This window comes from Pseudorca crassidens, chromosome 10 (genome assembly GCF_039906515.1).
Source record: "Pseudorca crassidens isolate mPseCra1 chromosome 10, mPseCra1.hap1, whole genome shotgun sequence".
Lineage (NCBI taxonomy): Eukaryota > Metazoa > Chordata > Mammalia > Artiodactyla > Delphinidae > Pseudorca > Pseudorca crassidens.
In genome coordinates, this window is record NC_090305.1 from 102697895 (window position 1) to 102708912 (window position 11018).

At 51.7% G+C, this 11018-nt stretch overlaps 1 protein-coding gene across 7 annotated transcripts in view; it reads right to left on the reverse strand.

The window, feature by feature from the left end:
• The window catches only part of TMEM40 (transmembrane protein 40), a 33107-nt gene extending 22089 nt beyond the window's left edge, over nucleotides 1–11018 (reverse strand). For 3 of the 7 annotated variants that reach the window (XM_067755521.1, XM_067755519.1, XM_067755523.1), the window contains exon 1: nucleotides 10861–11018. The gene's annotated coding sequence lies outside the window, so the exon portion shown is untranslated. Of the gene's footprint in view, nucleotides 1–10492; nucleotides 10621–10860 lie in introns of all 7 variants that reach the window. The other 4 variants (XM_067755517.1, XM_067755522.1, XM_067755515.1 and 1 more) reach the window with 2 other exon arrangements.

Below are 11018 nucleotides of genomic sequence, written 5' to 3' on the forward strand. Positions count from 1 at the left end.
AAACGCAGGGTCACTGAACTGATGAGCCCTTGACAGCAGCTGCCTGCTTTCTTGTTATTTAAGAAAAATAAACCCCATTTTGTTTAAACCTCTACAGTCAGGATTCTCGGCATTTGTAGCTGAACACAATTCTGACTGATACACCTTCTCTCCCCTACCTTCATACATTAATTGAACACCTACTGTGTGCTAGCACTGGGGATACCGTGGTGAACAATCTGCAGCCCTGTCCTCAAGGAATTTCACGGTAGACCCAGGGGGTAGTCCCATGGGAGCCAAGGGGCCAAATCAGACCAGGGTCAGTCAGGGCAAGTTCCTGAAGGAGGGAACGCTGCGGGTGAGTTTGGAAGGGCCAGAGGAGCCGTGTGCAAAGGCACAGAGGTGAGGGGCCTTGGCCCACATGGGAGACAGTTGGCATGAAGAAACTCTAAAGAAGGATGGGATTTGGGGGAGGCCCAGAGGGCACATTGCTCTCCTGAGCCTTCATCAGCTGTGCCTTGTTTCAGACTCTTCCTTCTTGAGAGAGGAGCCTTGTTGCACAACTGCCGGGGCCACTGTTCCTTGTTCACCTTCAGATCTCCAATCAGGGCCCGGCAGAGGGTCTGACACACCCAGGGTGAGTCTCTTCCACTAGATCACTAACCAGCCAGGGTAGGGACCATGGCTGATTCATCTCTGTGTCACCTGTGCCCTGCATAGGGCCCGGCAGAAAGCAAAAAAGATGATACTGATGATGATGAAGACAATAACACATAAGTGCTTCCTATCTACCAGGCAAGGATCTGAGCACGTGACACGTGGGCCTCACATATGCCTCACCACAACTCTATCAGGGCTCACCGTGGTTGTGCTCATTTTATAGGTAAGAACATTGAGGCCCAGAGAGGCAAGGTAACTTGCCCAGGGCCAAAGAGCTAGTAAGTGGCTGAGCAAAAGGGCAGTTGCTCCGTCCTTGTTGATGCTGGCACCTCTTCCCAGGCCTCTGTCATGAGCACCAGGAAAGAAGCCACTAACAGTCATCCAGTGTTATGCAAATGATGCTGACTTGGCTTCTATTTAGTTCTGGAGCCCTGAGCAAGTGTCCCCAGAGCCCAGGGAACCTCCTCGGGCAGTTTTTCAGCACACTGATCCATCAGGAGGGGAAATAGAACGATCTTGGAGGCAGGACCTGAGGTAGCCCTGTTTCTCCTTTTAATGTCCTTGCCTCATCCTCCTCCACCCATATTTCTGCTGTAAGAAAGGATAAACAGAAATGTAAAAATTTAAAACTCTAAGATCAGTGTGTAGGGCAATGCTTAAGACAAAAGGACAGCGCACTAGTCGTGGGACATCAGGCAGAGGGATTGCCGTGAGAGGCTTCTGAAAGTTCAAGTTCACAGCATGTGACCTCCTTTGAGCCAAGATGGAACACGGAATTGAGACAGGAGAAGTGAAGACAGAAGAAAGCAGAGAGAGGAAAGAGCACATGGCGCAATCCCCGTGATCTTATTTCACCCTTGCAAGTCTTATTTTACACAAAAAGAAACTGAGGTTCAAAGAGACAAGTGACTTGTCCAAGGTCTCCCAGCTTACAGATGGACTTGAATCCGTCCCCTGCCCTAACAGAGAACCCCCATTCCCTGGCCCTGGTTAGAGGCCCGTAGGCCTCCCTCTTTCAGGTGCCCCCCACCCCCCCACCATCTGAGGCTGTTCCTACAAGGAAATGCAATGCTTAGCGCTTTTCTCCCAAAAGCCCAGCCCTGCTGAGTCACCGGTGGTGCCAGGGCCGCTGCACCCACAGGCTTTGCTAAACTGGATTTCCACTTCAGTTCAGCCCAGATTTCCTAAGCTCCTGCTATTACAAGGGCCTGGGTCCGAGGTGGGAGGGATAGTAGGGGACACCAGGCCATCACAGCCTCACAGAGCTTTCCCCGCTCAGCTCACTGGATCCTCACGCTAACCAGGCAGGAAGCAGGGTGGAGATCCGTGTCCTAGTTTACAGAAGGGGAAACTGAGCAATGGAGAGGAACTTGCACAGGATCGCACAGAGATTCAGGGGCAAGGCTGGCTCCAGAACCCTGTCTCCTGATTCAGGGGCTGCCTATCTTTCTCGGGTGTCCCACCTTGGAGGAGGGGGCTTACTAAGATTGAGTTGGATTTTAACATGTGGCCAAAGTGGGATGAAGGTTTAGTGGAAGGGGTGGGTGGCAGTGGGCTGGTGAAGGGGTAGGAACCCCGTGAGGCTGGGGAATCATCCAGGGCCTTGAACGCTTGGCTAATGGCCATCTTTCCCCACAGGTGGACTGAAACGTCACCCCTGAGGGCCACCAATGTTGGACCAGCTCAGTTAAACACGCCCAGGGCAGGAAATGGGATGGGAGGCCCTGGGAACAGAAACAGCAGCTAAGAGGGGGACAGAGCCGACAGAGGGGTGGAAACTTACTGATTTTGCCCACCTGGCATCGAAGCCCCTTCTGGTGATTGCAGCAAAGGACAAAGTCAGAGCCCTGGATAATCTCCAGCTTCCCAAGCCACCCCAAACAAGCATGCGCCCTAATTCCAAGCACATCCTTGTCAGGCAGACACTGCTCCAGGACAACCGTATGGGAACTCTGGAGGGGTGACTGCCCTCCACCCAGGCTAGACCATCAGCTTCTCCCTCCCGGGAATCAGTCTTGTGACGTGAGTGACACAAAGCCCTCAGTCTGTGGGCGCTGGTCTCCCCTGAGACAGGGCCCTCTTGTTTCTGCTCCTGGGCACCGTCTTCTCTGCAGTCTGGCTCCTCAGAAGTTCCCTCTGTTCTGTGAGACCTCCGTATCCTCCCAAGAAAGTCCTGTTATGGTAGCCTGTGGTGGTTTCTGTTACTTGCAGCCAAAGCATTTGAGATGAGATGAATGCGGGGGGAGGGGCTCTGAGAGTGCAGGCAGAGCGAAGCGGGGCTCACTGGGCAGGCCAAGGTCCACAGATTTCACTCCAGCCCCCAGGGCGGGACGGGCAGGGCCCCTGAGGCCCCCCACCCCATTCGAGGTGTTCTGTCTCAACTCCAGGCTGGGCTGGGGAGCTCCCGGGTTTCCCCAGCACTGTAACTGCCCAAGCCAGTTGTCCTGAAGATCTTGCCCTAGAGGCCTGTACACTTGATGAGGACAGAGACCATCTTGGAGCTGGTTCAGCTCCTCACTGGTTTTCTATTTCTTCTGTAACAAATTCCCACAAACTTAGAGGCTTAAAGCAACACCTGTATAGCATCTCACAGTTCTGTAGGTTAGAAGTCCAACACTGGTTCACCGGGCTAAAATCAAGGTGTCAGCAGGGATGCCTTCCTTCCTGCTCTAGGGGAAATCCGTTTCCTTGCTGCTGCTTTTTCTCCTTCCCCTTTCCCTCCCCCTCCTTCTTCATTTCCTTGCATTGTCCAGCTTCTAGAGGCCACCCACATTCCTTGGCTTGTGGCCCCTGCTTCCATTTTCAAAGCCAGCAATGTCAGGTCAAGTCCTCACACTACACTGCTCTGACCTCTTCTGCCACCCTCTTCCCATTTAAGGACCCTTGTGATGACACTGGCCCCACCCAGGTCACCCAGGATCATCCCGTATGTGACGGCCAGCAGATGAGCAACCTTAATTCCATGTGCAATCTTCATTCCCCTCTGCTGCATAACCTAACAGAGTCGCAGTTTCCAGAGATCAGGACATAGGCACCTTTGGGGGCTATCACTCTGCTTATCACAGTCTCTCCACCGCAGTGCGTGCCTCAGCCCGGAGCACTCAGATGCTGACCATCTTCCTTCCTAACTTCTCTGACTCCACCACCCTCCTGGGCCCCTAAGCTCCAAAGGCAGGAAGGATGACACGGCTCCTCCCTCCACAGCCAGCCAAAGCCCAAGCCTCTCTCATCTTCCCTTCAAGAGGAGCTGGGTTCTCTACTCCCACTGCCTCCCTCCCAAGAGATCCTACAAGGGGACTGAGGGTTTGGGACTTGGTCATAACTGTGTTCCTGTCCCTGTACCTTTGCTGCCAGGCTCCACTCAGCTTCTATAAAATGGTGTGTTAATATCTATCCTCCAGAGTGTTGCGGAGATAAAAGGATATCGCGCCTACAACAAGCCTAGAATACTGGCAACTTAATAAATGACAGTTTCCCCTTCCTTTCCCATGCTCAATGTCTCTCAAATTTGGGTAATGGTCAGATGTCCTTGGGAGCACTGTTGACAGGGCAGACGCCCAGGACTCTCTCACTCAGAGCGTCTGGTGTTCAGAGCAAGGTTAGGGTTAGGGTGTGGCTCAGGGAAATCTGTACCGCTAACAAAGGCACCACATGCAAGGCAGAGTGTGGTCCACTGAGGCCGCCAGAAACTCTCCCCTGAGTGTTACAACAGTCTCCCAACAGGCTTGTCTGTCTCTGGCCTCCCTCCTCCAAACATGTTGCTGCACTGCCCTGGCCTTCAGTTCCCACACATGGAGAAGCTGGGCTGCACCCTGCAAGGTTCTTCCAGTTCGGACGTTCTAGGATACTAAAGCTCTGGTCCTGTTAAAGCAGTCAGGATTCATCCACTCAATCGGCAAAGGCGCTCAGGGTTGATGTGACCCAGGGGAGGGCCCAGGAGAGCATGTTCTAACAGTAAGATACATACAGTATCTTGTGGGGCCCTTGAAATGCTCCAAGAAAAAAGTGTATTTTATGTTCAAAGAAGTTTGGGCAACACTGCTTTCCATAGCCCCCCACCCCACCCCGGAGCTGCATGAAGTGCAAGTTGTACATTAAAGGCTCTGAGAAGGCCTGCAGGATAGAAAGCTCTTTCACTCTAGTTAATCCAATCCTTCCCCAAACTACACAAGAGCATAGTCCTTTTCCCCAGAATGTGGTTCAATGTCTTTTGGTACAGCTTTGGGAAATGCCATCTGCTTCAATCCCTGCTGTGCCTGGGGCCCGTCTTTTTGTCCTAGAATCCAGGCCTGGGCACTCTCGCTGCCCCCTCTGGACACTGTCAGCTTCCCAGGTCCAGAGTTCCTCCGTCAAGCAGGACAGTTGGGGAGGGGAATGAATCAGAAACAGACCCTGGGAAGCCAGAGGCATGGAACAGAAACCGTCTTTTCAGAGCTCCAGATCCCAAGGTATGGGTGGGAAGTCCTCTGGGCACCCTCAGGGCAGGGGCTGGGAGGAAAGAGAGTTAGCTGCTGTGAGACCAAGGGCCTGGCCGGGCCCTGCCACCAAGCCCTGGGCACATCGCTTTTCTCTTCTAGGTCATTTTTCTCATCTATGAGACAAAGAATAGTGTCACTCACCAAGGGTTTTGGAGCTCACCTGGGGCTGTGGACAGGACAGTACCTAGTAAAATGACATGCTCTTAGCCAATACTCTGTACTGAGAGGTATCTTGATTAAGTCACTCTAGCAGTGGGGTCTGACAGAGCCCACTCCAAATCGTGCCTCATCACTTTACTCCCCAGCTCGGTGACTTTGGGCAAATAACTTTACACTCTGAGCCTCAGTTTCCCTGTCTGTAAAATAGGGATTGTGTCACTATCTTGCAGGGTCGCTGTGAGGATTCAGATAAAATGGACTTAGATTCTGGGCTCCCTGGGATTAGGAATCACGTTTTTCTTGCTACTATATTCTAGGCCCTGGCTTAGAGAAAGTGCTTCAGAAAAAGAAGCCGTAAAGTGCTGGATTTAAGAGCTTAGAGAAATAATGTTACGCCAGCAGTGTCTCAGCATCTCCCCCTTCCCTTTATAAGATCCTCCGCTTGCTCCCGTCCCCCTTCTTCTTCAGCCCGCTACACCTCCTGCCTCAGCCTCACCTCCCACCTCACCTCACTCCCCAGGCTTGGCCCTCTCTCTCTTTCCCCAAGCTTGAATTCCACATAGTTACAGCCAGGAGATCAAAGCTGAGGCCCAGAGAGGGCAAGGGGCTTCCCCACAGGCCACGAAGCAAATGATAGGAACTCGGATCTGAGGCTGAAGTCCAAGCACAAGGGGACCCTCACAGAGGAAAAGAATGAAGACGCCACCGTTCCCACCTCCTCAGCCGTTTGTCTCAAGTCCATCCAGGCAATTTAATGGTGGGATAACAATCCAAACTGCTCAACCAGCTGCCCACAAGCTGGACGGACCTGTCACGAATCTGGGTGAACCCCGTGGCCACAGCACATCCAAGGATGCAGTGAGGGCCTGAGAAGTGGGGATGGCACCGAAAAAAGAAGGTAAAAGGGACAAAAATCCAGTCTGTGCAGAAGGAGGATGGGTGGGCCCAGCTTGGAGGCTGTTCATACAGAAAGACCTAGGATTTTAAAAACACTCTCTGAAAGACAAGTACATTTCAGCACAAGCATCTGACTGGACTCTAGCACACAGCGGGGTACATAACCAATGTCTGTTAAAGTGAAATACGAGCCAACAAGGTGATAGAGCAACAAAGCAAAGCTAACACAGCCTTAGGTCATATTAACAGAAGCACAGAGTGTACAGTGAGGAAGGTGACCTATACCTCACCAGCTCCTATCCTAGGCTCAATCCTAGGTCCTGAACAGAACAGAGTCTGGACAAACCAAGATAATCCGGAGGATGTGAGTGGTACGGAGACCACATCCAAGAGCAGTGGCCGGAGGAGCAGGGTGCTCAGCCTAGGGATGAGAACTGCATGAACAGACCTGGTCACTGTCCCCAGGTCTCTGCAGGGCTCCTCCAGGACAGGACGACCAGGTGGGGCTGTGAGCCCAGAGGGAGGGGTTGGGACCTTGGGGAGTCACCAGGGCAGATGCCAGCTCAATATGTAAAGGAATTTTCTAAAAATGAGAGCTGCTTTGAGTGGTCATGAGCACCCTGCCATGAGAGGTGGCAAGCGAAGGTGTGGCAGAGGTGGGCTTAGATGTCTTTAGGTCAGAACCTATTAGTCTCTCAAATAATAATCTCCAAAGCACAGGAGGAAAATATTAGCTCTTTATTTCTACTTAAGTTTTAGCTAAAAGTAGTTAAGAGTATATAGCTCAGGGCTTCCCTGGTGGCGCAGTGGTTGAGAGTCTGCCTGCCGATGCAGTGGACACAGGCTCGTGCCCCGGTCCAGGAAGATCCCACATGCCGCGGAACGGCTGGGCCTGTGAGCCATGGCTGCTGAGCCTGCGCTCCGCAACGGGAGAGGTCACAACAGTGAGAGGCCCGCGTACCGCAAAAAAAAAAAAAAAAAAAGAGTATGTAGCTCAACCCTGATGTGCACCCTTGGCCATATGTCAGACACCCAATGCCATGTCCATTAAGTGGGGTCTCCAGAGGCCAAAGGCAGCCCACAATGCAGACAGGTTTGCTATGCCCATGTCTTCTGTTCCTTTACATTCAGCCTACTGCTGTATACTGTAGTGTCCTGGTGGCGGGTTCGGTGGAGCTGAGGATCAAACAACACAGCTGTAACTGAATCAATCCCTGTAGTGTGGACAAGTGGCTTCTAAAAGTCCCTGCCAAGAAACCATGGATGGAGATAACGCTAATCGAGAAAGTGCAAGCCAGCGACAGGAAAAGTGTAGGACAAACCCACCACCGCTCCTAGTTCAAGCCCTACAACAGCCACCCTAACGTTGAAAACAATAAAGAATGGCATCTCACATACACATTATTGCTGACTGAAATCATAGTAAGAAAACTCCTTGAAAGGTGGACTTCTATCCACTACTGTTGGTGATGAAATTCACTCCGAATATATACTGGGCCTTGAGACATTAGTTAATTGTCACAGTACTTGTATATAATTTCTAAATCCATATATATATATATATATACACACACACACATATATATATACACATATATAAAATGTTGTGGGTGCCTAAACATTTTTCTTTTTTTTTTTTTAAATTAATTAATTTATTTTTGGCTGTGTTGGGTCTTTGTTTCTGTGCGTGGGCTTTCTCTAGTTGCAGCGAGCGGGGGCCCCTCTTCATCGCGGTGCGCAGGCCTCTCACTGTCGCGGCCTCTCGTTGCGGAGCACAGGCTCCAGACGCGCAGGCTCAGTAGTTGTGGCTCACGGGCCTAGTTGCTCCACAGCATGTGGGATCCTCCCAGACCAGGGCTCGAACCCGTGGTCCTGCATTGGCAGGCAGATTCTCAACCACTGTGCCACCAGGGAAGCCCTAAACATTTTTCTTGAGCAGAGAGTGACATCAAAAAGTGTGACGGGGCTTCCCTGGTGGCGCAGTGGTTGGGAGTCTGCCTGCCGATGCAGGGGACGCGGCTTCGTGCCCCAGTCCGGGAGGATCCCACATGCCGCGGAGCGGCTGGGCCCGCCAGAGTGGCTGGACCTGTAAGCCATGGCCGCTGAGCCTGGGCGTCCGGAGCCTGTGCTCCACAACGGGAGAGGCCACAGCAGTGGGAGGCCCGCGTACCGCAAAAAAAAAAAAAAAAAAAAAAAAAAGTGTGACAAACACTGCTCCGGATTCTTAGACCCAGCTAGACACTAGGGGGATGCTATTCCCTGTTTAGGTTTGGGGGTCTAATCAGATTTGTTTCAGATTTAGAGACGAAGAAAAACCAGAAGGGAGTGTGCTCCTCAATAAACTTTTTTGAGGCCCCCAAAATGTTTGAAGAGGAATGGGAAGAAACCAAAAACTCTGAAAAGAATTTTCCCTGGCTCTAACTCTCCAAGGTGGGTGTCTCGTTAAACAGCCAGTGCCAGGCCAGGCTCCTCTTTCTCAGCCTCTCAGGCCAGTTTCTCTCTGTCTCTGTCTCTTCTCGCTCTCTTTTCCATCTTTTTCTCTTGGTCTCTCACATTCCCTCCCTCTCTCCCTCTCTCCCTCTCTCTCTCTCTCTCTCTCTCTCTCTCTCTCTCTCTCTCTCTCTCACACACACACACACACACACACACACAGACAATTGACAATAGCAAAAACCAGAAAGGAGGCACCCAGTGAAAGAGAAAGAGCTTTCTGGCTCTTGAATATCAGACAGACCTGGACTCAGTTCCTAGCTCTACCCACCACTGACTGTGAGATCACTGCAAGTCTCACCCATTCTGGGAGCCTCAGAATCCTCCCCTGGAATGGGCACGCCTACAACTCAACAATAATATGACATCCTAATTTTAAAATGGCCAAAGGATTTCAACAGACATTTCTCTAAAGAAGATGTACAAATGGTCAATAGCACATGGAAAGTTGCTCAGCATCATTAGTCATTACGGAAATGCAAATCAAAACCACAATGAGATACCACTTCATATGTGCTAGGATGGCTAAAATAAGAAATACAGACAATAACAAGTTCTGAAGAGGACGTGGAAATTTTGGAGACTTAACGTATTGTCAGTGGGAATGTAATATGGTGCAGCCGCTTTGGGAAACAGTTTGAGCTCCTTACAATGTTAAACATAGTTTCACCATAAGACCTAGCAAGTCCTTAGTATTATATCCAAGAGAACTGACAACCTGTGTCCGCACAAAGACTTGTACATGAATGTTCACAGCAGCGTCATTCATAATAGCTAAAAAGTGGAAACCACCCAAATGTCCATCAACTGATGGATGGATAAACAAGATGTGATATAATCATACAGTACAATATTATTCACCCAAAACGAGGAATGAAGTGCTGACACACGCTAAAACATGCATAGACCTTGAAAACATTATGCTAAGTGAAAGAAGCCAGTCAGAAGAGATCCCCTATTGTATGACTGCATTTACATGAATTGTCCAGAATAATCAGATCCATAGAGACAGAAAGTGGATTAGCGGTTGCCAGGGAGAAGGGGACATGGTGAGTGACTGCTAAAGGGTATGGGGCTTATTTGGGGAGGATAAAAATGTTCCAAATTGGACAGTGGTGATGGTTCACAACTTGGTGAATAAACTGAAAACCACAGGCTTGTACACTTTAAAAGGGTGAACTTTATGGCATGTGAATGATATCTCCATAAGGTTATTTTCTTTAAAAAAAAAACACAACTTCCCACATACAGCTGTTATGAAAGTGAAATGAGCGGTCCCCGGTCCTGGCATGTGGCCAGCGTGTGAGCGATGTCTCCCTAAGAAGGTGGCCTGGTGAGGAGTTCAAGGAACAGGGACCCTAGCCTTTTAGAGGGCTGCACCAAGTTCTGGGAGATCCAGAGACAGGAGAGGGGTTCGTTATTACAGATCCGCTTGGCTTGGACTCCAAACAGGACACACACACTCCTGACTTCACTTTTCTCTCAGTTTCTAAACAAACCAGGTCAAAATGATAAGCACAACCCCATAATCTTTCTTGTCCCCCATAAAAGGAAAATGGGTTGGCTTCCGGCCCAAAGGCTGCCTCTGAGGAGACAAGCCGGGATGCTCTGAGCACAGGTGGGTCCTCCAGACTCGGGATGACGGCCTGGGGAACCGGGGTGGCTGGGGGCTCCCTCTAGGCCGCACCCTCCACCCCGTGAGCCTCTGACTTCAGCGGGTCTCCCAGCGCCTCCAGCTCTCTGTTCAGCACTTTTTCCCCAGAGATGCCTTTGAGCCCGAGGCCAGGGCAGCTTCTGGGGGGAACAGGAGGGCGGCTGCCTTCACTCGCCGGTCAAAGCGCAGAGGCCGGGCGTCTGTGAGGAAACACCCTCCAAAGCTGTAAGTCCCACGAGGGCAGAGTGGGAGAAGCCTTCCGAAGCTAGGGGGACCCTTCACCTCACGAACGGGACGGGTCGCCTGCGGGGGCGGGGCACGGGCTGGCTGGAGGCTCACAGCACCCCTGGAGAACTTCACCCTCCCCTGATTTTCCAGAGATGGAGACACAGGCGCTCACCCAGCTGGGAAGCCACTGAACTGGGACTCAAACCCAGGCCCACAGGTAACCACAAAATGTCAGGCCTGTTGAAGAGCCTGTTCCTCCCCAGTTCTCTTAAAAATCACCCCCATCCCGCCTCTCACGCTCCGCGTACCCCTTACCTGTGTTCCCGAGGCCGGTGTGGGCTGGAGCCTAGCGGCGCTCACACTCTGGGGGCGGGCGGGGCGGGGCCGGGAAGAGGGCAGAGAGGCGGGGCCGCCCCCCTGACAGGCAGGGGCGGGACGTGACGTCGCCCTGGGCCCCACGCTCACCCGCCCAC